This window comes from Tiliqua scincoides, chromosome 6 (assembly GCF_035046505.1).
Source record: "Tiliqua scincoides isolate rTilSci1 chromosome 6, rTilSci1.hap2, whole genome shotgun sequence".
NCBI classification, from domain to species: domain Eukaryota; kingdom Metazoa; phylum Chordata; class Lepidosauria; order Squamata; family Scincidae; genus Tiliqua; species Tiliqua scincoides.
In genome coordinates this window covers 73,499,260-73,525,796 of record NC_089826.1, presented here as the reverse complement: position 1 = coordinate 73,525,796, position 26,537 = coordinate 73,499,260, and the positions used below count along the sequence as shown (strand labels likewise).

General features: G+C 44.8%; 2 pseudogenes; both read left to right on the top strand.

Moving 5' to 3' along the window:
* Positions 1 to 200: 200 nt before the first annotated feature.
* On the top strand, positions 201 to 319 carry LOC136656242 (5S ribosomal RNA; annotated as a pseudogene).
* Positions 320 to 7,848: 7,529 nt separating this feature from the next.
* On the top strand, positions 7,849 to 7,967 carry LOC136656330 (5S ribosomal RNA; annotated as a pseudogene).
* The last annotated feature ends 18,570 nt before the right edge of the window (positions 7,968 to 26,537 follow it).

Below are 26,537 nucleotides of genomic sequence, written 5' to 3'. Positions count from 1 at the left end.
GGCCTGAAAAGAATTGGCCACCATGGAAGAAGTCCGCGGTGACCATGGTAAGTTTGGGAACCGCAAAGTTCTTATCCCACCCCCTCACTGTGGTTCCACTCTTGTTTCAATGCTCTCTCTCACACATACTACACTTCAAGAATTTCAGGCCCTAAAAGTACTGTACCATCACCCCGTCCCAACTGGGTTTTGGCTATAATGTTTGCAGCAACTGTTACCCTGCACATGCCCGATCTCGTCTGATCTCGAAGCTAAGCAAGGTCAGGCCTGGTTAGTACTTGGATGGGAGACCGCCTGGGAATACTGGGTGCTGTAGGCTTATACCATAGTCTTTTGAGACTGAAGGTTGGCAACCATTTTGATAGAATAGAGATATTTCAGCATGGTTTGTTTCATTGCATTTTTCATGAAATTATACATCAATTGATATATAACATGATGGTATTATTCAAAAATATAAAGATTATAAAATTTTGGCAAGTACAGGTGTCACTCCCCTGCGTGTGTCACCTGGTGCATTCCGCACCCCCTGCGCCCCCTAGCAATGCCAACTGCCTTTAAAGAACAGGCTCATAGACTTACCAGTCCTGCAACCCTCTTTGTGAAGTGGAAGTACAGGTGTGCATCCGTCCCTTCCATACATGCGTAATATAACATGTGAGAGGTGGATGATCTATGTGGGGGCCTGATTTCTGTGAATTCTTTCCCACCTCCAAAGGAAAAGTGTACAGGTGTCCTCATGGAATACCCATCTGACATGCCATCTTATGAGTATGGGGAAGGGGCAACAACAGCTTGAGGACTGCTGAAATTGTAAGTGTATAAACCAAGCATTCATCACGGCTTCCATTCATTTCCATTCACGGCCAACACAGCTTCCATTCATTTCCATTGATGGAGGCCGAGCTCGCAGCTGGAGGGCCTCAGAGGATGCAACTAGCAGGGATGGGAACTTGGCACCACAAAGGGACTTGAGTTGAGTCCCAAGTCTCCACCCCTGCAACCCGACTCATGCACGAGTCTTAATGGGTATCCTTTGCTGACTCACCCCATGAAAATCTCAAGCCATTTTGATTTGGGTGAGTGGCTTCTGGATCAGGCACATCAGGACATGGATCAAAAGCGATTGGGAGGCGTTCAAGCTTAGCAAGGCAGGAGGCGGTGGGATGGACAGCGGGGGGGGACGGGGACAGAAGTGACCAGTGGGAGAAGAGTCAGCAGCTGGGATGCTTATGTTAAGAGTATGATTCCATCCTTTGCAGCTCTACTCAGAAGCAGAAGTTCTAATGCCTGTCATTCAATAAGGCAACTTCTTCCCTCCCAGGTTTCTTCCCATGAGGAACTGGCTGCAGCTGTGAGGAACCACTTCTTGGCTTTCTTGCCTCTGTTTTTTCCCCTCCAGCAAATTTTAAGGCAAGAACCCCCCAGTCTCCTTCTTCTGCCCTCTCTCATCCAGAGGGGAAATAAAAATATCACCCATCCTTGGTTCAATGATCATTGGATTTTTTCAGAGTTGGACAAGATAGCCCACCTTGCTCCCTCTGCCTCCTGCTCAATGCAAAATATTAACGCTTCCCTCCTTCTTGGCTGGAACTTTCCTGCTGCTGCTCTCCTGGTCTGAATTATGGCCCCATCAGATGTTTCAAGCACCAAAAAAAGTAAGCAAGCGTACTCAGACACAGGCAGACTCGAGTCACACACATGGAGACACATTTTTGAGTCAGTGGGTCAAACTCAAGTTAGTGCTTGAGTCAGTGACATGCCTGACTCAAGTGTACACAAACACAAGTTTTTGCAACTCAGGCTCAAGATACCTGACTCAAGTTCCCATCCCTGGCAACCAGAAGTCACCTGCGTGCACAATAAGTGCCTTCCCATTGCATCTGGAAGCAGGAATTTTTTGTGGCGCAGTCCTGCGGCCCCCATGGATTTCAGTATCCGTGGGGAGTCTTGGATACCAAGGGCCCTCTATATATGGGCGCAATCCTAACCCCTTATGTCAGTGCTGGAAAAGCACTGACATAAGGGCAATGCAGTTCCGAGGTAAGAGAACAAACATTCCCTTCCTTTGAGGAGGCCTCCAAGAGTGACATCGAACTGCAGGATGCAGCACATGTCCCATTGGCCCTGCTATGCCAGTGCTAGAACGCGCTGACATAAGGGGTTAGGATTGCACCCTAAGCTAGTTTGGAGGACTACCTTTCACACTCTTAGGACACAATCCTAACCTGGTCTACTCAGAAGTAAGTCCTATTTTGTTCAGTGGGGCTTACTCTCAGGAAAGTGTGGTTAGGGTTGCAGCCTTACTTTTTTGGGCTACGTTTTGTAACTCTATACAGAATTCATATGCATATTTTAACTGTTAATGGACACAAAAGAACTGTTCTACACAGTTCATCAACATCAGAAAAAGCCCACAACTCTTCACAGCTCAGCAGAGTGGCAAAATGTTTTGGATCAGTTATTCAGCTGATTAATTTGTGTTTTATGAAACTCATTTAGCACTGATATATGTCTCATCTATTTAGGCTGGTAACAATTACCTGAATTAATTACATGAGTATATGATCCAACTAGAATATGGTTGTTAACAAACAAAGCAATTTATCATTTGGGTGTACTAACTAATACAACAGCCATTTTTGTTTTGTTTTGTTTAAATTGAGTTAAATTTTATATATTTGAACCAAGAAACACGTTTTAATAGAAGAATAATTGAACAGAATACCGGGACTGAAAGAAAATACTGTGCACAGGAATATTTAGCAAATTCCTTTCTTGACAAAATTCATGGCAGAATACACAGAACTGGAGCCTCTCTCTCTCTCTCCCCCACTGGATCAAATGAATATACAGGCGTGCCTCCTTATCAGCGGGAGTTCCGTTCCAGAACCTCCCATGAATAGCTGAAACTGCGAATGAGGGCAAATGCCTGTCTCTGCAGTTCGAGCTCTGCTCGCCTAGCCACTGAATGGGCTTCTGAGCTCTATAGAGGCCTGAGACATCTGCCCCGGCTTGCGCTGGGCTCAGATTGAGCTGTATAGCTCAAATCATATGACTTCTGGTTTCACGGAGTAACCAGAAGTGATGGTTCCTAATAAGGCATTAGGAAACCTGGGGAAGCTCCCATCGCCTCCCAAAGGGACAGGCGGGGGGGGGGGGCGATCTGCAGATAACAATCCATAGATATGGGATCTGCAGATATGGGGCTCCCCTGTAACATAAATCTCTAGACATTCCATCTATTGTGCACGTTTGCATAAAAATACCTATTTAAATGCATACTTTGGGAAAAAAATTCACTGTTTTGGTAGGAAATACATAAAAATTCTTGAAACATGATTTAAAAAAACAAAACAAAAATATGTATTAACAATACTTTGGAGTGCTGGAAAAAAACTAGAGATTTTTAGTGGAAGTGAGCAGATTAGAAATCACAGGAACTTTCAGATGGAATTGAAACAGAAATCCATCAATTCTTAATTATGCACTTAAGTGCACTTAATTATTGCAATAGTACAATTTCATGGCAAATAGTATTGCCATCAAATTTCTAAAGTGGGGTTTAGGGCAGTCTTGGAAGGCCTTGGCAATGTTTCAGGAAGCCAAATGAGTTGTGTTAAGATTAGAAAACTATCTCTGGAATATTTCGCACATCTCCATTTGCCACTGAATTTTGTTTCATTATGGGGGGGGGATGGCATCACTAGGATTACCCGGTGCAGAAGGCCAACACATCGCCCCCATGATGACCCAAAGGCCAGATCCTCTCCAAGGCCCGCAGACCCTCCCCAGTAGGGCAAATGGTCCTTTTTTACTTGCTATGGTGGATCACAACCCACCACTTTGAGCACCACTACTATACACACTTACCTGGGAGTAATTCCCATTGAACTCAAAGAGGCTTACTTCTTCGAAGTAAAGATTGCATAGGATTGCACTATAAGTGTGCATAGGATGACAGTCTGAGTGGGGAACGAAGGCATCCTATCTAGTGCGTTTGCAGGCATGTGAACAACCAGGTACCACGTAGAGCACCTCCTGCTATTTCATACACTGCAGCTGCTTCTGTGAACTATTGATAACACATTATTTATAGAAGAATGATTTCCCCCCCCCCCCCAAGTGTTTGTCTAAGCAAAAGAATAATTGCCCTTGTGCTTTAAATCTGGGGAGGACAGACTACTGCAAGATAAATAAACGGCAGGAAAGAGCTTCAGCAATATATAGGGAGGGAATGGAGGGAATTGGATTTTATAAAGAGGTCTTTGATTAAGTGGTCACCTGTGAAATGAAGAGGGTAGATCAGAGTCAGTGAGGAAAAAGTGCCACCTAAAAGCATTCACACCAAACTGCACACACTGAGGAATATAGTAAGGAACAGGTTAAATTGCAGGGCAGTCCTAGGCACATCTACCTGGAAGTAAGCCCTGTTAAATACAATGAGTCTAACAACCAGGGAACTCAATTGAAGCCATTCTCAACTTTGTATGGCTATGGCCTCTTAAAAGCTCTTCTTAGGTTCCAGGGCCTCACAGGTGAACTGCATCCTTCTTAACCTAAGAGCTCAATCCTGTCCTCTCCCCCAAAACTGACATGTTGCATCCAATGGGGTGGGGGAGAGACTGGAAAGCTTCAGTAGGAAAAGGGGATTTAAATGCCCTTATCCCTGCATAAGCCTCCTGACTTGCAATGGGTCTCCTGGGTTCTCCACTAGCAATTTCACTAGCCCAGGTCCAAGAAGAGAAAGGGAACAGGGAGCCTGCTACTGGAGGATATAGGATCTAGAGCAGTGGTTCACACACTTTTAGCACCAGGACCCACTTTTTAGAATGAAACACTGTCAGGACTCACTGGAACTTTTGTCATGACCAGAAGTGATGTCATCAGGTAGGAAAATTGTTAACAATCCTAGGCTGTAATCCTTGCCACAGTTACCCAAGAGTAAGTTCCATTATCATTGCTAAAAGCATATACCATAGATACTCGTCTATAGTAAAATTTTTGCCAAGTAATCAAGCTCCAATTCTCACTTTGCCTTATCTCTAGGTCAATCAGAGGGCAGAGCCTTTCAACTCTGAAAAGTTTCAGTTCTTGCTAAAGCTAAAGGTCATTTCGTTTTGGTTTAGTTCTTGCTAAAGGTCATTTGTTTCTATAGTAACTTTCCTGGGAAATTCCAGCCAAAGTTAACCTTTTATTCTCCCGCAACCTGGTTCCTTTTTGCAAATGTAGGCATGCATTTGGTAGAGGTTTCTTTTTTTCAACACCAGGATGGGTATTTCCATTTGAAATAAAGGCACAGGCTACAATTCAGTGCACCATTATTTAAGAATAACTCCCATGGAAAGCAGTGGGTCTACTTCTGAGTAAAAAGGCTGCAAATATATGCAGCTGCATCTCTGCTGTGAATTGAATTGCACACTCCCAGTTATATGTTATGGGTTGTATGTTATATGTAGAACTTCTGGCTTAACATACCAGACACCTTAAAGGTGGATTTGATTCATGGATCTCCTGCAGTGGTTCCCAACCTTTTTCACTTGCATATCCCTTGGCAGCCCATTTACATAAATTGTACCCTTCATATTAGCAACATGTTTGTAATTAATAATACAAGCCCTCATCTCCTCCATATGAAAGCCCAGACTTCATGTATTCATCACATACTTTCTCTTTTCATATGTTTGAAGAACAGAAGGCTCTGCCTTTGCACTGTTTTGCACCAGAAGTGTGCTGAGAAATTCTGGGTGATTGATCACTTTCCATATTATGTTTCAGCTTTTTTACTGTGCTGCTTTTCAATCACTGGTTCATACATGAATTGATGACCAAAAACTAGCTATTGGTGGGGCTTTCAAAGCCAACTAGCTACCTCCCTTCCTGCCTTGCTGGTTCTTGCAAGGCATTCCTGCCTTGCGAGGCATTCTGGAGCACAACCTGCCTTTTTTGCCATTATTCCATTCTTTATCAAGTACCCCTAAAGGTCCTGTTGAGTGTCCCTGGGAGTACATGAATACCAGGTTGGGAACCACTGTTTTACTGGTATGTAGTTTATAGTGCACTTACTCTGATAGTGTTTACAAAACGGTGGTGAAGACCAGAATTTAAAAAAGAATAAAAATGTATCTTATGATTTTACTATGTTTTTAATAAATTAGAGACTACAGTTCTTAGGTAACAATTAGTGGTAGGTTATTTTTCAGGATCTGGCCTCAGGTAAAATCAGACAAAACTATAGTCAGACACCCCCCTAAGTTTAACCCCCGACTTATCCAAGGGTCATAGAAAATTCCATGATTTTTGGCTCAAAACCTGCCCTCGACTTATCTGTGTGATCGACTTATAGGTGAGTATCTGCAGCAGTGATTTTGGCCTTTTTCATCTCATGGCACACTGACAAGGTGCTAGAATTTCCAAGGCACACCATCAGTATTTTGACAACTGACAAGGCCCACCATGCTGCTGGTTGGGGGCTCAAATCCCCCAATTGCCCTACTAATAAATGACCCCCCTCAAACTCCTGAGGCACACCTGTGGACCATCCGCGGCACACCAGTGTGCCACGGCACACTGGTTGAAAATGGCTGATCTATGGTATATAGTAGCCTGTTCAAAATACAGATCTCCAACATTTCCCCAAATGCAGTCACGTACCATGGCAGCATCAAGTCTAATATATAAAAAATAAAATATTGAGATGAAGGGGGAGCCACCTGAAATTGGCTTGCGACCCACCTAGTGGGTCCCACCCCACTGTTTGAGAAACACTGATTTAAAGCATGCCTTCGCCACCAGATCTACCCCCGTCAGCAACCTCTCCCCACCCTCCATCATGCCCTCTCCCTGACTGTTTTGCCTCCACCAACCCCCACCACTGCCTTACCTACTCCAGTGGGTGTGGGCAGCTTCATCAACAGTCCTGGAGTGCTGCCGCCTTGTGTGACAGCACACCTAAAACGACCACCAAAGGAACTCTGTGCACTCCATTGGCAGCCATTTTGTGACAGTGGAAGTGCCTTTCGCTTTTGCAAAGGGCACTGTGCACTGGCCCAATCCTTAATAGGATTGCGTCGTAAGGCTGCAATCCTATATAGTTAGTTCACTTTATACGCAAATTCACTATCCGCGAATTAGTTTATCCGCGAGGGGCAGAATTGCCACTTATCTCTTGTTATCTGCGACTCTGTTCTCATTATCCATGAATACTGTGTAGGTGCATTCAGGGCGGAGGGGGGCTTGGCACAGCTATGAGCAGGGAGGTGGGGGCAATGGAGGTTGCAGGAGAGACAGTGGCCTCTTCACGAGCAGAAGGCAGCGCCAGCGCCATGCAGGGGGGGAAGGAAGAATCGCCTATATAGCATGTGTCCAACGGGGAGGGGTTGCAGTAATTGTGTCCAATTACCAATTTTACTTGTTTTTCACAAAGTTGTCTGGAGTGGGTCAATTTTCCACATCAGACATTAGTAATGGCCCATGGAAATAAATGGAAAATCATTTGTGCCAGCTTCCAGACTTGCCCCACCATCTTGGGGACTCCAAGTTGCATCAGTGCTAGAAAATTTGTTTAGGATCAAGCTGTTACAGCCCTAAATGGACCAAGGTGCTTAAAGAACTGTCTCCCCCCCCCCCATATCAAACTGTCAAAATGCTCCTTGAGATCTTCTCAAGATTTTTTTCAAGATCAAGGGCCTCTTGTACAGAGTTCTGCCTTCTGATGTTTAGTTGGTGACAACACATAGAAGAGCTTTCTTTGTTGTGGCCCTGATATATGGAACTCCCTTCCAAATGGGCTACATCTGGGCCTCTATTGGGGTTTTAGTGGTAGCTGAAAATGATTTTTTTTCAGCAGTCATTTCAACTGTTACCCTGCACATGCCTGATCTCGTCTGATCTCAGAAGCTAAGCAGGGTCAGGCCTGGTTAGTACTTGGATGGGAGACCGCCTGGGAATACCAGGTTCTGTAGGCTTATACCATAGTCTTTCGAGACTGAAGGTTGCCAACCATTTTTCTAGTGTCTCCTAAAGACAACAACCCCACAGGGGTGTAACTTAGGGATAGTTGTGGTGGGAACTGAGCTCTGGGAATGCCCCTATATTAGGAACAGTGCTGTCACGTGCAGCAGTGCTCAGGTGCCCACCCCTGCCTTTTTGCTGCCCACCCCCACCAGTCTTATTTCCCCTACCTCTTTTTTACAACAACCCTGTGAGGTATCAGCCTCATCAGGGCCAACCTGGAGCTGTGGGGCACAACAGTTACGAGAGGCTGTTCAGGATTATATCAAGAACTCGGTTTTGACAAGGCAATAGAATTATTGGAATGGATCCGGTGTAGAGGTTTCAGGTCTATATTCAAGTCTAGACATTTTAACTTTTCATTTTCCCTTCTCTAACATCCCAGAATCAGTTTCTATGTTGCTATAGTCAATTTCCCAATGCAGTATTCATAGTCCTGTAGCCTGTTATCACACTAGAGCCATCCTTATCAACTACTGTACCCCAAACTTTATTTACTTCCCTTTTTATCCTTTCTTTAAAACCCAAAGTATAGCTAATCACTGGCCGCTTTTGCAGTTAAGACTTAATTTATAACCTTTTCTAATCGCCATCTCCTAATCATGATTTAGCAATTAATCTTCAGATTATTAATTACTCTCGTTGCATCTAACCTTAATTAAAGCGTGTTCTGTGGGGGCGTATGGAGGAAAGAACTTTCAGATGAATATGCTAGAGAAGAATTTCAATGAAGCTGAATGAAGCAGTCTTGAGGCTGAAAGCATGGCATGACTTGCATTGTGATTCAGTCAGAATCGCCTGTTTTGCAGAGGGAATAATGGTTGAGTGCTGGAGTGCCCTTTGCTAATCCTAGTTGGCACACTGGTTGTACCATCTGCTAAAAGACAGAGAGCTGATCACCATCCTCTCTGCCACGGTGACCCTGAAATTAAACACCTAAATCTTCTGCAAAGTTTATTTTATTAAAAACAATTATACCCTTCCTTACTCAAAGTTCAAAGCAGCTTACAAAACTTAATACATAAAATTATCAAATGAACAATGAAAGCCAGCACAGCAAGTACTAACATATAGCAATTTTTAAAAACCCATAGGTTTTTAAGCATAGGTAAAAAAGCAACACATACAAAACACTGATGGTCCATCCACATTGGCAATCTTTCCAATGTGGCCCACACTCGCTCCATGTTTTTTGGTCTAGTGCGACTGTTGTCCAGTGCAGCAGTCCCTGTTTAAATGACCTGGAAAAGGTATCTGACCAGCAAGTAGCTGGTTGGCCTCCGGTTCTTTTGACGGGGTATGGGATCCAGTGCATGATTCTGGTACTCCATCGGTCGTCTGTTTGGTGGATGACGTGTCCTGGCCATCTGTGCTTTGCAGAAGCCATGTACTTGAGCGGGTCTCGGATCTTGGATTCTTACCAGAGGTCAATACACAACAATACACAAGTTAAAACAAACTTGTGAATACACAGTAAAAACAGTTGAAGTAAAAGACAGCCAGGAGTATTCCACCCTTACCCACCCCCGAAAGCGAATGTGAGTAAGAGCAAAATCCCAAGTGCTCTTTGGGCTGACACAAGGCCCATGCGCTGGCCCAGGACTGTCACAAACATGCCATAAGGCATGTCTGCAATGACTTGGGACTCAGCAGGACTGGTGCGAGGATGTGTGCCACCCCATGGAGGCCAAATCCAGCCTCTGCACTGCTCTGAAATATTAAAGGCACAAGCGCCCTATACCTTATTCTTGCTGACAATCCTGAATGACCAAAATTCACTCTTGCCCTTATTGCAATACGCTGTTCTTTAAAGTCCACCATATTATCATTCTGGGTTCTTAAGTCAGAAGGTTTCATGGTTTGTTTGCTTATTTGAACTTTGGTCTTGCTTCAGCATCTTCATTCAGGGCCTTAATGGTAAATTTCTGAATCAGTGGTTCCTAAACTGTATGTTGGGACCCATTGGTGGGTTGCGACCTGATTTTTGGTGCATCACAAAGCCCCAAGCAGGGCCTCCAATGAAAATACTGGTGAAGGAAAGATCAGATAACTAACTGTTATCTGAAGCTATTCAAGCTTGTTATCTGAAGCTATTCAAATATCAGTTGGTTGCAAATTGCCCTGCAAAGAGCTCAGCTCCCACAGTTTGCAAGGAACTCAGTTTCTGCAGTTTGCAAGCTTGTGTAAATACAGGGAGATAAAATGTTTGAATGTTTTTTTTTTTCTGGTTATTATCACATGTTAATAAAAATATTATTTCATTCTAGATCTCTTTTTTTAAGTCTCGTAAACCTAGGTGGGTCCCAATAGAGTATCATTTTAAAGAAGTGAGTCCCAGTGCTAAAAAGTTTGGGAACAGCTGTTCTAGCTGGTCGACAATTGCACTTCAGAAACCCTGCCAACTTTTCAGCATGCATAATTTTAATGTGGAAGCTTATTCCCTTCTGTGCCCTTGTAAAAAATTTCTTTTAAATTTCTGGACTTAAAAAAAAAATGCATTTAGCCAGTCATGTAGGTATTCAAATCAAGGGAGAAAGATGAAGGGCAGAATGGCAGAGACTTTTAATGGAAGCAGGGCAGTGGAGAAAGATATAAGGAATTAGGACAGCTTGATAGGCAGGGAGGCAATTAGAACTCTGCAAGTCAGAGATAGGGGGAGGATGCTACAGAGGACAAGAGATACTAAAATATGACAGATGAAGAATGAGCAGGCCTGTTATTATATGGAGGGTACGATGGAGAAAGAGGATATAGAAGAACAGAATGAGATTAGCATCTGCTGATTTGGATAAATGTGTCAGCATTCCAGTGGTGAGGTACAAGGGAAAAAAAATACATGTAACAAAGAACTCAGCATAGGTGATTGACCAAAGCCTTATTTTTATTTTTGGCACGGTTTTATTTTTTTCACGGATTTTGGTATTTTCCAAAGTTAGAAGTGCAGAAAGCAGTACAGGTGTGCGCCACTTAACCGTTCGCTTAACGATGGAACACATATATGACAGTGGTCAAAGCGCAATAAAGATGCTCTTAATGAGGCAATCACGTCTCCCATAGCCTGCAGCAGAGTGTCTGTTTACACAATGGAGAGGCTCTTAATGCAAGAAAGAGGCAACCTATCTCCAGTAGCCTGTGCAGCCAGCTAGTGTCTGGCAGGGAGTGTCTGTTTACACAACAAAGGCAATAGATAGATTGCCTGAATGTTCACTTAATGACCTAATCACATAACGGATCGGGGAACGTATCCCCGTCGTTAAGTGGCACACACCTGTATCATGTGTTTTTATTTCAAAATTTACATCAGTAGCTTAGTTAATGATTGTGTAACCTAGTGTCAAGCTCAAAATGATGCCCCGGGAAGTGACATCACGCCTGGGCTTTTAAAAAAGTGAAAATGGGGGAAAATCTACCTCCTCCCACCACCAGCTCACCACTTACTTGCCCTGCCACCTCCCCCCAGGCTCCCCCCATATTAGTCCTCCTTAAAGGACCCACAAAATACCAGAGAAGTTTTGAATATAAAAGTACAATTGAATTGAAAAACTTGGGTAGCAAACAGATATTTGAAATGAGACCTATCACACCCCATCACTGTTAGAGGATCAAATCCAGTTTGTGGGCCATGAGCTTGAGCCCTGAGTAATACCTGGATCACTAGCAAACCTTTTCAGATGTTCCATACATATCAAGGGATATGTGCAAACAAATCATAGGGTTATTAAGGGATAAAAATCCCTTCTTTAAGAAAGTATTGACTTCCATTGACTACAATGGAATTTATTTCTGAGTAGGCATGGATCTGGAATAAAAACGTCTTTGCTTGGAAGTTTCAAAACAGCTCTCTCTCAATCTACTGTCAGGAGGCAGGCTCAGTTATGTATAATTGTCCTCATTTTATTTTTAAATAAGGCCTGAATATCTTGAGAGTAATTTGTCACACCATCTCTATTATTTATTAAAATGGCAAAGCATTTTCTTCTCCTCTTTCACATGCCTGGATGTTCCTGCCAGTGTCACAAGCTTCATGATGCTGCTTAACTTTGACATTAAATATTTAGTTGTGTTTCAGTTAATATTTGAAAAAAAATAATTGTATTTTCACAGAGCTGATAGATACCAATGTCAAACTGTGATGGAATATTTAGTGTTCTTGCAGTTGTATAACTTTGCCAAAGATTCCATAAATACACTCATGTACAAAAAGTACAATAGTTTGTCCATGGAATTTTTCTGGGGATAAACCCACAAGATTACATAGTGAATTTTCATTCCATTGGTTCAGTGGCAATGAATTTTTAAAGGTGTTAGTGGGCAGGAGGTCTGGTCTAGAGGGTTGAGCCTCCATTTGCCTGAAGATAACATCCAAAGGTCACCAGTTGGAGGCCACCGGCACCGTGCGACCTTGAAGCAGCTGACAAGCTGAGCCGAGCTATTCCATCTGCTCTGAGCGTGGGAGGATGGAGGCCAGAATGTGCGACCAGATCAGAAAAGAAACATCTGAATGTTGTGGTTTCTTGAAAGATAGAAACCTTCTTTCAAATTGTAAAAATCCCCAAGGGGATTTAAATTGCCTGCCTATGTAAACCACCTTGAATAAAGTCTAAGGAGAAATCTGAGGACCAAGAAAGGCGGTATAGAAATACCTGTATTATTATTTCTTTGGGCATAGCAATCCAAGCGCATTTGCGGCTATTGGGCAGTAGGGTAGGCCAGCAGGAGGATGTGCGTCGGCCTTCTGGTGCCAGATCCATAGCCAGAGATGGTAAGTTTGTGCCAGACCAGGTAGGCTGGTGCATGGACTGGGAATGGATGGAGGAAGGACAGAATGGGGGTGAAGAAAAGGTGTTTTGGGTGGGGCAGGGCAGGCCAGTGAGCACCCCAGGCTTGGAAGCCTTGGTGCCTTAGGCTGGACCTTAATGTCCCCTCCCAGCCAGCCTGGCATTACACCAAGCTGCTTGGATTTGCATTATCAGATTTGCTGGCGCTGAACTGAGTTGCCCCATGGGGTGGCTTGCGCATAATATGGAGTAAGGGCATAATTATCCCCTTACTCTGAGTTGTGCTCCAGCAACCTCCTAACCTACACTGAATTCAGCGCAGCCTAGCTGGCATACCTGATCCAGCACAAGTTAGGATTGCGCCCTGAGACAGTTTGCTAATCGTACTGGAAAATTGTTCCAGGTGCATGGAACATTTTTTCCAGCAGATTTTTTTTTTCCTCCAGAGGAAAAGCCACTTCCAATAGGGTTGTCTGGAGAAGCAACATGGAAATTTAACCTTCTCCTTCTTGCCAGCCAAATAGTTCCCACCCATCCCCCAGTTTGCAGATCAGTATTTGCATGCATTTTGAAACTGCACTGGTTGGAAAAGGCAATTTGATGCATGGGAACAACAGGCAGGACCAAGGTTAAACACACCTTCCTCCCATCGTTTATCTGATCCTGATTGTCCCTTCTATTTGGTCTTTCCATTTAAAAAAGTGAACAGATCAGGATCTGTTACATATGTGCTGCCACAGCTGGAAAAACAGATAATCTCAAAGTACTGTTTTCCTTTCTCAGCTTGCCAGAAATCCAAGGTCATGATATACCCAGAGCAGACTGGGGAGAGAGAGCAACTCCTGCCCTGTGCTCCTCTTGGTTTTGTCTCTTATCCCCTTGCGGTGGTTCTTCCTGAAGGGTCTGCTTTCTGAGATGGCTCTTTTTGGTTCTTAGCCTGAACATTTCCATTCCTTCTTGTCTTTTGGGTGATACACAGAGAAGCATTCCTGCCACCTCTTTCACTCAACTGTGAATTCTGATCAACCAGTCTTCCATTATCCAAAGGATCTCATGGTAAAGTAAATCCTCATTATTTGTTGACTCCAATCCTTCGAATTTGCTTATCCGCCCCTATATAACCGATTTCACCACACATGTAGTCTCCTTCTGATTCAAATAAAGTATCTGGAAGTATCTATAGCAACCAGGAAGGGCCATTTGTATGAAAAGGAAAGCCCAACCCTCCCTCTTGAAGGAGTCAACCTGCTCTTAAAGCTTGAAGTATCTATCACCCTGCACGTAGAGTGGCAAGAATCTCTCCCGTGGTTCATTTGGGGGCAGCCAAGGTTGAGTTCACAATATTACATCACCCCCGCTCCCAGCACCACTCACCATTCAAGGTAAGATTCAGGTTCATAAAGTTCACTTAGTCTGTAGGAAGAGGGTCCATGGGAACCTAACCCCATTTTCTCCATAGGATCAATGATTCTGTAACTGCAAACTTCCGGGATGGGCCATGACCTGGATGACTCAGACTTGAGTTGCAAAAAAACATGTTTTTCACGACTTGTATGAGCTTGAGTCATATGTGCAAAAACTTGGGCACTGACTCAGGGATTTTACCCTAAAAATGAAAAGAGTAGAATAGAGCTGAGTCAAGACTTGATTTTGTGTGCACTTACTTGTTATTTTATTGGCTTTGTTTCTTTGTTGTTGTTTTTTGCTGACTCAAAAAATAGCTCTGGATAAGTCACAATGGCCACCTGTTATGAGTCAAGGTGGATGGAGACTCAGGACTCAGTGCTGTGTCTCCAGCACATCCTGGCAGTTTCCATTACCACTGGGTTTTTTCAGAAACATAACCCCAGCAGTGCGTGAGGGTTGACTGTGATTTATAACTTATGGCTGTCTGAGCAGCCCTGCATACTTTCTCTGTCCTTGATGAAGTGCACCTGCCTCTTGACAGACTCTCCTGTTATCTGGTCAGACTGTAACACACTAACTTCTTCCAGAACTCTGCCCATGTTCTGTTGATCAGAAGCCCCTTTGTTCTCCAAGAGGGAGTTAATTTACAACCTGTAAGCCGGCACAATTCCTTTTTCATTATCTCTCTTCACTCCAGCTGGCCCCTCTTCTAACAGCTTAGTGCTTATATAGGTGCTTCTCACCCACACTACTTATTTTTACAAGCTATCAGCCTGACACATTCTTTTGCTTTGCTAAAGCACTCTGAGGGTGAGGAGGAGGAAGAAGAAGGGGGGAAAGGAGTAACAGGGACTTCTTTGCCAACAATTATCAATATGCCTTAATTACAGCATAATACAAATATATGCATCGTAGCAATTCCAAATTCACTTCTGACATTCTAATGGGTTGGCAAAAAGCCTCTTCATATGCAACCAGACTTGAAAAATAGTAATACTTCTCAAAATGGTGACAGACTGGCTATATCAAAGGTGTGCCTCAGATCTCAGAAGTTTTGGAAATATGAATATAGTTATACAAACTCTGTACGCAAAGTACAGTTCCCCACATCCCAGACAATAAAAGCACCAAATTCTCACAGATAATCTCCTTTCCCCAAAATAGACCTGAATATTTGTCCCCTGAATAAGCTGGAATTGATTTGTTGCTTCCCAACAAAATTTGGTAAGCAGCAATTTGCCTCCAGCTGCGAGCTGAGAATTCAGGACTGAACTGAGTTAGTCTTCCTCAGACGATTCTGCCATCTAGCTGAAGGAATAAAAAAACCAAATCAGCGGACGTAATAAAATTGTTCTGTGTTCCACAGTTATGAGCCTTCAGTATTGGACGGCTTGTCATTTTTTCCCCCCTTTTGGTCTTTTTTAAGCACTTTGTGGCATTGACTAAGTTAGGCTGTGCAGATATTGAAATGCTTTCAGGACTCAAGTTGAAAACTGTGGCCCAAAGTTTAAAGGGAGGTTTGGTAAATATATTTGGGAGGCTTTAGGCAGCCTTCAGTATTTCTTGCCACAATCAGCATACATGAGAGCTATGTTTGGGGTGGTCCTCACCTCCAGCTCCTGTGGGCCATCCTGTGGAGCCAGGGATCTTTTCTACAGCCCAAACAGGCCTGTCACCAGGCAGCCCAACCGCAGCAACCACCCTGAGGTTCAGCATGTGGCACCTTGGTCACAGTCAGCCCCACTCCCTCCAGGTAACTAGCCAATGGTGCAGCCACATCCTTGGCAACCTTTCCACAGAGCTGGCAGGACAACCATACATGGAGAGGAGGCTCCTTCCAGGATCGGGGCCTGTGAAGGGAGCGTCACTTACAGAGGGGCAAGAGCAGGAAAGGGTGGGGTGGGGTGGAGACCAGATAGCCCTGCATATAAAAATTCCCCAGCAGCTGACAAGGAGCACAGTAGAGGGTAGGCACCTACCCTGTCAGGGTGGCTGCCTCTGATTGTTGGGAGGGAAAGGCAGGAGGAGAAAGCGGGGTGGTTTAACCTCCTCCCTTGGCAACATCTGAGGCTGCTTGGGTTTCTCTTTTTGCTCACGAGAAAAGCCCTCAGCCTCTGTCCTGGATGCCTCTCCCTTGCTGTCAGTGGTGTCCTCAGCTACCCGCACCATAGAGGCTAAACTTCACAGAGGGAGCTGCCAAGTCAGGCCATTGATCCATCTAGCTAACTATAGTCAATGCAGGCTGGCTGTGGCTCTCCTGGGTTTCAGACAGGAATTCTCAGTTCTACTTGGAGATGGTGTTTTGCCAGATTCTCAGTCCAAACTTCATTTAGAGAACTATGCCCATTTTGAGCTAAATAGCTCCCCTGTGTTCCCCAACAATGGCCCCAGTTCTACACTGCAGCACTGCTGGACCCCACCACCAGGGTAGCTTGCCTGTTCAGCCTGCAGAGGTCCTCCTACCTCCCCTCTTCTGCCAGCAACTTTTCCAACCACTACAGCAAAAACCTTGGATCTCAGCAGGTCTTGGGCATGGCAGCCACATACCAATCTCCAGTGTCTCTAGCAGTCCCTATTCCAGCCATCCTCAGAAGTCCATTCACCTGTCAGTCAACAGTTCCAGTAGTCCATCAGCTGTTCGAGTAGTTCATTAATCCATCAGTTTCATTCTCTCTACTCCAAGCTCTTTCCTTCTACACCCATCAAACTCTGTTCAGGTGCTACTTTTATCCCTTAATCACCTGGTTGCCTCTAGTGGCTGCAGCTGTGCAGTGTACCCACTGCTAGTTAGAGCCTTGGGGTTAACCCTATGCTTGCCTGCCAGAGCAAGGGGTCACTGTTGACCCCACACCCTATCTCCTCAAGGGATCTTGTGCATTTCCATTACAGATGGCAGGGTTGAACCTGGGATTTCTGCATGAAAAGCAGGATCTCTGTTCTACAAAACACATTGGATGACCCTGAATGCTTGTTTCTTTATACTTAAAGAGCAGCTACTATGATGCAACTGCCTGTCAGCCCAATCCTATGCATGTCTACTCAGAAGTAAGTCCCATAACAATCAATTGGGCTTACTCCTAGGTAACTGTGGATAGGATTGCAGCCTCAGGCTGCCATTTCTTCTCAGGAGGGAAGCTTCAAGGAGCATCAGTGGGAGTGTCCCTTATTGGAAATAGCACCTGGGGGGACTGGTCCAGATTGAGATTGTGGTAAATTAAAGAGCTAGTATCCTCTCCTCCATACCACTTCTAGTGCAACCCCAGCAGCTGCTATTCAGGTTTGAAAAACAAGCAAGTAAGGCCAAGCTATGCATTTAATGTAACATGGTTTCACCCTTAGACACAAGTTTACTTTATGATTGTTCTAGTCTTTTTATACAGTCTTAATTATGCCATCATGGTGATCATCTATTGTTTTCAAATTAGCCTTCAGGACACTCAACTGAATGCAGCTGGTTTGTCCCAAGTCCTACTTTGCATGCCTTCTCCATAATTGAAATGTTAATTATTTGCAACATAATTATTATTGATGGAATTGCTCATATCAATTATTGAAATGTACAAGGGGGTCAAACAATGATGAATTAGAATTTAATAAGTCTATCTGACAATAGTAAATGATTCCTCTCTTCCTTCCCCCCCCATTACTCATGCATCCTTGAGACAATTTAAATTGGTGTGCTTGTGGAGAGGCTTAAATAATAAAAATGAAAAAGACTTTCTCTTTTTGGAGGTACAACTGAGTCTGCAGTTTTTGTTGGCACTTAATCAAAAGCAGGTGTAAAACTGCCAAAAGCTAGAATAATATAATTAATGTTTGTCCTAGAAAGCTTAGAGGCTTTTTTTTTCCAAGCCACGTTGCACTTGTTATAGATTCTGCAGTTTAGTATAATTGACAGTAGATGCAGTTTGATTTGTAGGAAAGTGCTATGTAAAATATTGTGCCTTCAATGCAGGCAGTTTCAAACCCCCCCCCCTTTGCAAGTTGGAGGGATGGGAAAACCCAGCATAGCTTGTTTCGAGTGGAGTCGCCAAGTCACCGCCCCCCCATGACTCGACTCAAAAACGAGTCATAATGGGGGTGCTTTCTGAGTCGCCGAGTCACCCAAAATCACGCATATTTGCAACTCGAGTCCGAGTCACTGACTTGAGTTCCCAATCCTGGTAGCAACCAATAATGAGCTGAATCATTCTTGTTTCAAGTATGAGAGAAGAAAGTGACCCAATCAATCTATCTAATTTAGAGCATTAATGGTCTTTCTAGTGTACAATTGCACAACACAGTCAGGTTTTCATGGGTTCCTGGGTCTGGGACAATATGTGATATGTCCATGCGTTATCAGTGTAATATCCAAGGAAGCCATCATTGTATCCACCCAGTCCCAATGCCAGCAGCCAGAGAAGCACCACCAGAGTGAACTGTGCAAGAGATGAGGCAGGCACAGAGCCAATGAGTGATCAATGCTGGGGTACAACCTCTTGCTAGCCACTAAGAATAAGCAATACAACCACAGGCACCTCCACCAACCATTAAGAGATGTCCCAAAAACACCACACACACCAATCACATGACACAAGGATGCCAAAGCTCCCCCACTATCTATCATGGTGCCAGCAGTAAAGGCTCCAAAGCAAAGACCTGCTAGAAATCCCTATACCTGAGGTTCCCTTATCCCACCCCCCATACATCCAAAGAATACCTCTGAGCATTGGAACACGAGTAGAAAGAAAGATCCCCTGAAAGAGGTCAGCCAGGTGAAACAAGCATGCAAGTCTCTCCATGGTAAATGTTTGAGTTCCTGTGGGGGCCTTTTGCCAGGGGAGGATTGAGAAGAGTCACAAGGGGAGCCTCAACAGCACTCAGGCAAAGCATGGTGCTCATGGCTCATAGGCTTGGAAACCTATGAGACAGATTTGAGCCCAGCCAAGGGATATGCCCTTATTAGCAAGGTACTTGCTTTTTGCATAACTGGTGAAAAACAACCAAAAGCAGGGACAAAAAAAGAGGGGGTCTAAAACCCACATTGGTCATTCCACAAAGCTGCTCTCTAACCACCCAGGCACAGCAGGAGACAGGCAAAGAGCATCTCATCTAGCAATTGGTGCCTTGCATTATTGCAAACCGGCATGTCTGGCTGGGAGACTAGCAAGCACATGGACCTATCAGAGGGAGACCTATCTCAGACCTATTGCATGGGTCAATCACTGGATTGGCATGTGACACGGTGCCTAATGCAGTGCCCTGCCCAACTAGCCTCACCCACATATACCCCATGACATTTGCTTCATCAGTGCTGGCATGGCTGTCATTATTCTGCCCTTCCTGTCCCCTTGCCCACCATATATCATGGTAGCAGAGGTTTATGATCACTGAGGAGAGTGGGACCTGTGGGTCAGCTGCCTGTGGGGATCACGGAGAATCACAGACAGAGTAGCAAGGACTACAACATCATCAATCACCCCTGTGTGCCGGTTTGAGGTGCATACTTGGTTTTTGTGAGGGAGAAAGATGCCACCAGGGTGTACATGCACTCTGAGAGCTCGGTGGCTTTGAACATTACCTTTCCCTCTCCTGGAGGACTGACAGTAGAACTCTGCAGAGGACCAGCCCCCATGACAATAATGCAGTCCTGAAAAACAAAAGGGAGTCAGATGAGTTTTTGGACAGTAGAGCCAATGGTTCACTTTTCTGTCATTTGCCAAAAGGGAGCAGACACTCTTCTGCTCTTAGCTATTGCAAATGGATGGCATGGTTAGACAACACAGGGCTCAATCCTAGCCAACTTTCCAGCACTGGCATAACTGAGCCAGTGGGGCATGTGCTGCATCCTGCAGTTGGGGGGGGGCAGTCATGAAGGCCTCCTCAAGGTAAGCCTAGGCAATGTTTGTTCCCTTATCTCGGACTTGCATTGCCCTTATGTCAGTGTTGGAAAGTTGGTTAGGACTGCAGCCACAGTTGATAGCAGAGCCACATTTGATGATTATAAAGGGTCAAGAAGAAAGGGGATAGCAATATCAGGAAGAGGTGCAGCAGTGTGGTATGGAATTTCCTCCCCCTCCCCCCTCCGCGCTTACCCAAGTGGGATGCATTTATATTTATTTATTTATACAGGTATTTGTATACCGACTTTGGTCGTCAGATTTCTCCTCAGACTTTAATCCAAGGCGGTTTACATAGGCAGGCTGTTCTAAACCCCCGTAGGGATTTTTACAATTGAATAGTTCTTTTCTTTCATAGAACTCCTCGTTCCAGCTGGATTCCTTCCCGGTCTGGCCTCTCTCTGGCCCTTTGCCTCCCACGCTCCACTTGACTGCAACTCCTCTCTGCCACCGAGGGTCAGCTCATCAGTCTATCAGCCTGTTGTCAGTTCTCCGAGGGTCAGCTCATCAGTCTATCAGCCTGTTGTCAGTTCTCGGGTACTTCCGGTTGTTTCAGACTGACAGCCTCAGATCTTCAGGCATACAAGAACATAAGAACACCCCCAAATGCCCCAGGGAGAACACCAGATAACAAGAGACCTCATCCTGGTGCCCTCCCTTGCATCTGGCATCCTGACATAGCCCATTTCTAAAATCAGGAGGTTGCACATGCACATCATGGCTTGTAACCCGTAATGAATTTTTCCTCCAGAAACTTGTCCAATCCCCTTTCAAAGGCGCGTAGACCAGACGCCATCACCACATCCTGTGGCAAGGAGTTCCACAGACCAACCACACACTGAGTAAAGAAATATTTTCTTTTGTCAGTTCTAACTCTCCCAACACTCAATTTTATCGGATGTCCCCTGGTTCTAGTGTTATGTGAGAGTGTAAAGAGCATATCTCTATCCACTCTGTCCATCCCCTGCATAATTTTGTATGTCTCAATCATGTCCCCCCTGAGGCGCCTCTTTTCTAGGCTGAAGAGACCCAAACGCTGTAGCCTTTCCTCATAAGGAAGGTGCCGCAGCCCCATAATCATCTTAGTCGCTCTCTCTTGCACCTTTTCCATTTCCACTATGTCTTTTTTGAGATGCGGTGACCAGAACTCCATATCTAGTATCCATATCTAGTATCTAGTCCAGAACACAATACTCCAGGTGTGGCCTTACCATAGATTTGTACAACAGCATTATAATATTAGCCGTTTTGTTCTCAATACCTTTCCTAATGATCCCAAGCATAGAATTGGCCTTCTTTACTGCCGCTGCACATTGGGTCGACTCTTTCATCGACCTGTCCACCACCACCCCAAGATCTCTCTCCTGATCTGTCACAGACAGCTCAGAACCCATCAGCCTATATCTAAAGTTTTGATTTTTTGCCCCAATGTGCATGACTTTACACTTACTGGCATTGAAGTGCATCTGCCATTTTGCTGCCCATTCTGCCAGTCTGGAGAGCTCCTTCTGGAGCTCCTCACAATCGCTTCTCATCTTCACCACTCGGAAAAGTTTGGTGTCGTCTGCAAACTTTGCCACCTCACTGTTCAACCCTGTCTCCAGGTCATTTATGAAGAGGTTGAAAAGCACCGGTCCTGGGTCAGATCCTTGGGGCACACCGCTTTTCACTTCTCTCCATTGTGAAAATTGCCCATTGACACCCACTCTCTGTTTCCTGGCCTTCAAGGCGGCAGCTCTACCAACAGAGCCAGACCTCCTGCCTGCATTGTGCTCGCTTCCTCTGTTTGGGTGGTGAAGTAGAGTTTTGCAATTGACCGTTTGTACGTGGAGTCCTCTTCGAGCCAAATACCTTCAATAAGAATTCAGAGAAGACAAGTTGACCAACTATTTTGCAATATTTGTTCTGAAGAACCAGAGATTGTTTGTGCAAAGTGCTCCATTTGTGACCTAATACCCTTTCACCATGTTTCCTATCACTGAAGCACCACTCGCAGAGACCAGGGAAGTATAGCCCCATGCAGGGCCTAGGAGGGGGGGGTAAAGGGGGTAATTTGTACCCGCGCCCAGGGTCAAAAGGGGGGGCCCAGGAGCCAAAGAAGGGGGCCCGGAAATTTCCTTGGATTTGACATTTTCCTATCTACTCAGACTTGTTGCCCATCGGGATGCTGGGGACACTGCCGATGCCAATTGGGAGGGTAAACCTGGGCTCCAAAGAGTTTTCCAGCTGTTTCTACCCTCCCCTCACCCTGCTTCGCCCTCTCCCTGCCCCTGTTCTGCTTTCCTGTCACCACCCTCTCCTGCTCTGTTTCACTCCTCCCCCTTTGCAAAGGGGCCCAAAAGAAACTTCGTACCCCCTAATAAAATTCCTCTCATAGGCTCTGGCCCCATGCCATGTGTTTGATCACTGGAGCTGTACTCTCCCTGGCAGGCATTTTAGTACTGGGGTTGGTGTGCTGATGGGCTCTCAAATGAAGTCTGTATTCAACGCTCCAACATAAAAAATGGGTAGGTATAGACTATAGAGAGTATTGAGAGGTGAAATTTTCTACTGTTTTGTCCTTCCCCATATGGAGTTGGAGTTGTCCTTCCCTACCTGTATTGGGTGTGTGTGTGAAGAATCTATCATCTGAAGGGGAAGTTTGGACATGGTGTGCATAGAGTCCTCCTCATCCCTCCCACATCATGTTCCAGTCTCCTAATTCTGGCCCCTCTGCTGGCAGAGTTGTGTCAGCATCTGACACCCAAGCTATGTCACAATGGTGTTTTTTTTTTGTTTTGTTTTTTTCTGGTATTGCACCATCGTTTGTGACAAGTCCATCAGCAGGTGAACTTCTACGCCAGGGGTGCTGTCCTTGCACTGGTGTATGTGAAGGTACACTTGGATATCTGAGGAAAGGAGTGGGCTACCTTCTATCATAAATGGAAGGCACATGGAGCAGAGCCTTGTGGGTGATCAGAGGTGAAATGGGAAGCCCATATAGGAGAAATATTTAGGATGACATGAGCTGTTATGATATGAATAGAAACATTCTCAATAATGATAATTTGATTATTATATAGCTAGAGCTACATATAACTAGAGCTATCACATGCACCACATGCAAACAGAGAAGGAACAGTTGACATATCTACTGAAGTATTGCCTTGTTCCTTATAATATTCTGTTTGCCTCCTAACCAGAAGAATTCACGTTTGCTCATCCATTTTCCCCTAAGTCTGCAATCCTGCAAACAGTCAGGCTGCTGAAATCCTCCTGAAGTAAATGAGATGTGATCAGCGAAAATGTATGCATAATCACAGCCCAAATTATTTTTTTACAACTCATTTGTCATTATCTGTCACCTCCACCTTCCTTGAGCTTTCCCAATGTGTCTGATTGTTTGAATTTTTTTATGAGTGCTGAGACTCTTTCCCCACGTCTAATGTTTCTTTCGCCATTGTCAACTCCCTCCATGAAACCCAGCCTGTCTTCAAGCACTCCATGCTGTTGGATGCTGCAATTATGCACTTGGACTTCAAGCAAAACCAGGGTGAGATGCACACATCATTCGGATAGGGGTGTGCAATAATACACAAGCCCCTTCCTGTTAACTGGGAGTAGGATATTTTATCAGAATTTGGTGATGACTTCCACCCGTCCTCCAGTTTTCCAAACACACTGATTTATGAGGTGCTGGGTTAGTTACGCAGTCCAATCCTGTGCATGTCTACTCAGACAGAAGTCCCATTGAGTTAAGTGAAACCTACTTCCAGTTAAGTGTGTATAGGATGGCAGCCTTGATTTATCTACACATGATTACTTGACTATTGTAACTCTGAGTGATGACTTGCATCAATGAATGCAGTAGGTCACATCTCAGATGGTTTGTCCAGCAGATAATAGCCCAGGCTGATACCAGTAAGAGATGTTCCCATCATTAGGGAAAAGGGCTATCAAGCAGGTGCATCTAAATTAACACATGTAAAATATAAACATAGCCTGGGGCTTTGAAATAGCCACACATCTTATTGCCCCATTCTCATAACTTCAGGCAGGTGCAGCTGCTATTGTTTTGAGTCCATCATCTTATGGGAACAGCTCAGTGGGAAAGCGGGCAGTTCGACAGGGGCGTGGCTGACAGGCACAGGAGATCGTTGCTGGCCATTATGCATGCACCCAAACACTAGCACATGTGCACACGTGCATGTGTGATTCAGGCCCAAAATGTGCCATGAAATAAGGCCATAAAATGGCCATTTCAGGCCATGAAATGTGCTAACTGACTCCACTGAGAAACTCCACTGAGAGACTCCACTTGCAGTGGAGGATATATAATATGTCTATCTGTGGCAATAAATCTGTGCTGACCTGTTTATACATACAAGTCATCACCTGCCCTTGTTCTAAAAGTAAAATAGTTGGCTATACAGACTGTGTAGATCATCTCCACAAGTTAAAAGCTTGTCTTTAAGAAACCCTTTGTTGTTGTTTAAATCTGCATTCACATGTCTTCTTCCTACATTCAAACATTCCATTGGGGGGCATCGCTGATGATCAAGAGGTCATTTTCTATGCTAATGAACATGCAGCTGTATGCGTTCCTCATTTATTATAATAAATCAGGAGTTCAGAGCCTAAAAGTATAATAATAACTTTGCTGAAACTTGTATAGATTGAAATGTCACTTTAAAAAAAAAGAATGAAATCATTATTCAGATACAATGCTTAATCAAGAGGCGACTAAAAATAGGTAATTTCAGCTTTTACTAGTGGCTCCAAGACGTTTAAATAACACATCTCCAATAATTACTGTCCAAATGATTAGCTACTATTTTATTCATCTTTCTTTTTATGTTTTACTGGAGCAACAGTAGTCCTGTATAGGAATACAAAATCAGTGGATAATGACCATGGTTCGTTTTTGTTTTTTTCCATCAAGGACAGTGTACAAAAAGAGAACACTTTATTTTTGTGACGAGCCCATAACAGAGCTCTGATACTTCTAGAGTAAGCCAAAATGTCCCTCTTTCGTTCGAGCTTGTAATGACCTTTTTCTTTCCCATCCACACAAAAATAAATGAGAATCTCATTAACTTTTCCATGCTTGATTCATATAGCCATTCACAAAATCTCATCCCATAACTGTTGTCCCTGATTTGTTCTTCCAGGATTCATATCCTGATTTACTAGAAAGTCTTCAGAATTGGGTTGCACTATTGCAGAAGTAAAAAGTGGTTGTTCTCCTCCACCCAAGCCGCCCAGGCAGCCCAATCTTATGGTCCAGTACTGCTGTGAGTCTGGCCACCATTGTATTCTGTGGGGCTGGACCAACCTCTGGATCTCCTTGGGGTAAGAGAACATCGCTTCCTTTACTCCTTGCCAAGCTCCATAGGTGGCAGTGGGTCTCCTTGGTTCTGTGCCTGCTAAATAGCTAAACTCTCTGTGCTAAGCAGGAAGCAGCTTGGAGGGTTTAGCATCTCATTGTTTTCAGCCCTCCAACCTGCTTCCTGTTAGTGTATTTGCATTTGTTGACATCACAGAAACAGCCAGGCACAGGATACAGCAATAAAAGGGCTGCAATCAGAAACAGATCAGCCTTTTGAGTGATGGAGGAACGGGTTGTGAACCCTGGATAAGTGAAACCTCAGATACAAGATTCGCAGATACGAGGAGGACTACTGTACTACAGTTTTTTTCTACTATTACTACTGCCACTACTACTAATACTATGTCTCTGAGGTTGAGATTCCATAGGCGCAATCCTAACCCGCGCTGGAGCAGGCAAGCCAGGAGGCTTGTGCTGCATCCAACAAGGGACTGCAGCAAGCAGCGGCTTAGCCACAGGCAAGGGGAAGCTCTTCCCCTTACCCTTGAGTAAGGGCTGCGTGCCCCTATGGGTCTCCTTGGACCTCCGCCACCTCCAGAGGTGGCACAAGTTTGAGGAGAGCGGAGCGGCTTCAAGCCGCTCCACTCGCCCTGGGGATGGAGGTTGGGATCCGGCATAACCGCCGGGTCCCAGCCCCGCCCCTGGCTCCCTGTGTGCCCACCCCCGGGCCTGTCCTCCCCCCGCCCAGTAACACCCCCTACTGCCCCTCCCCACATCCCCCCATGCCTATCTTTGCTGCTTATGTCAGCGTGCTTGCGCCAACACAAATGGCAGCGCGGGAGCCACAGCGGAGGCTTCTGCCTCCATCCGCGTGTCGGCACATCTGAATGCGCCAACGCAGCTCCCGCCTAAGGAGGCGCAAATGTGCTTTACGGCACGTTTGCAACCCTCCAGGGCCACCTATACTGGCATAATTGCCGGTTAGGATTGTGCCCCATGACTATCTTCAGGCCACGAGTGTGTGGTCAGGGTGAGATTTGAACCCAGGTCTCACGTCCAAATCTATCTCTCGTTGCTTTGGCTAGAATATGGTGCAATACGGTCAAGCATACTACCTTAGTACTCATGTTGCAGTATCTCATTAAGCTAGAC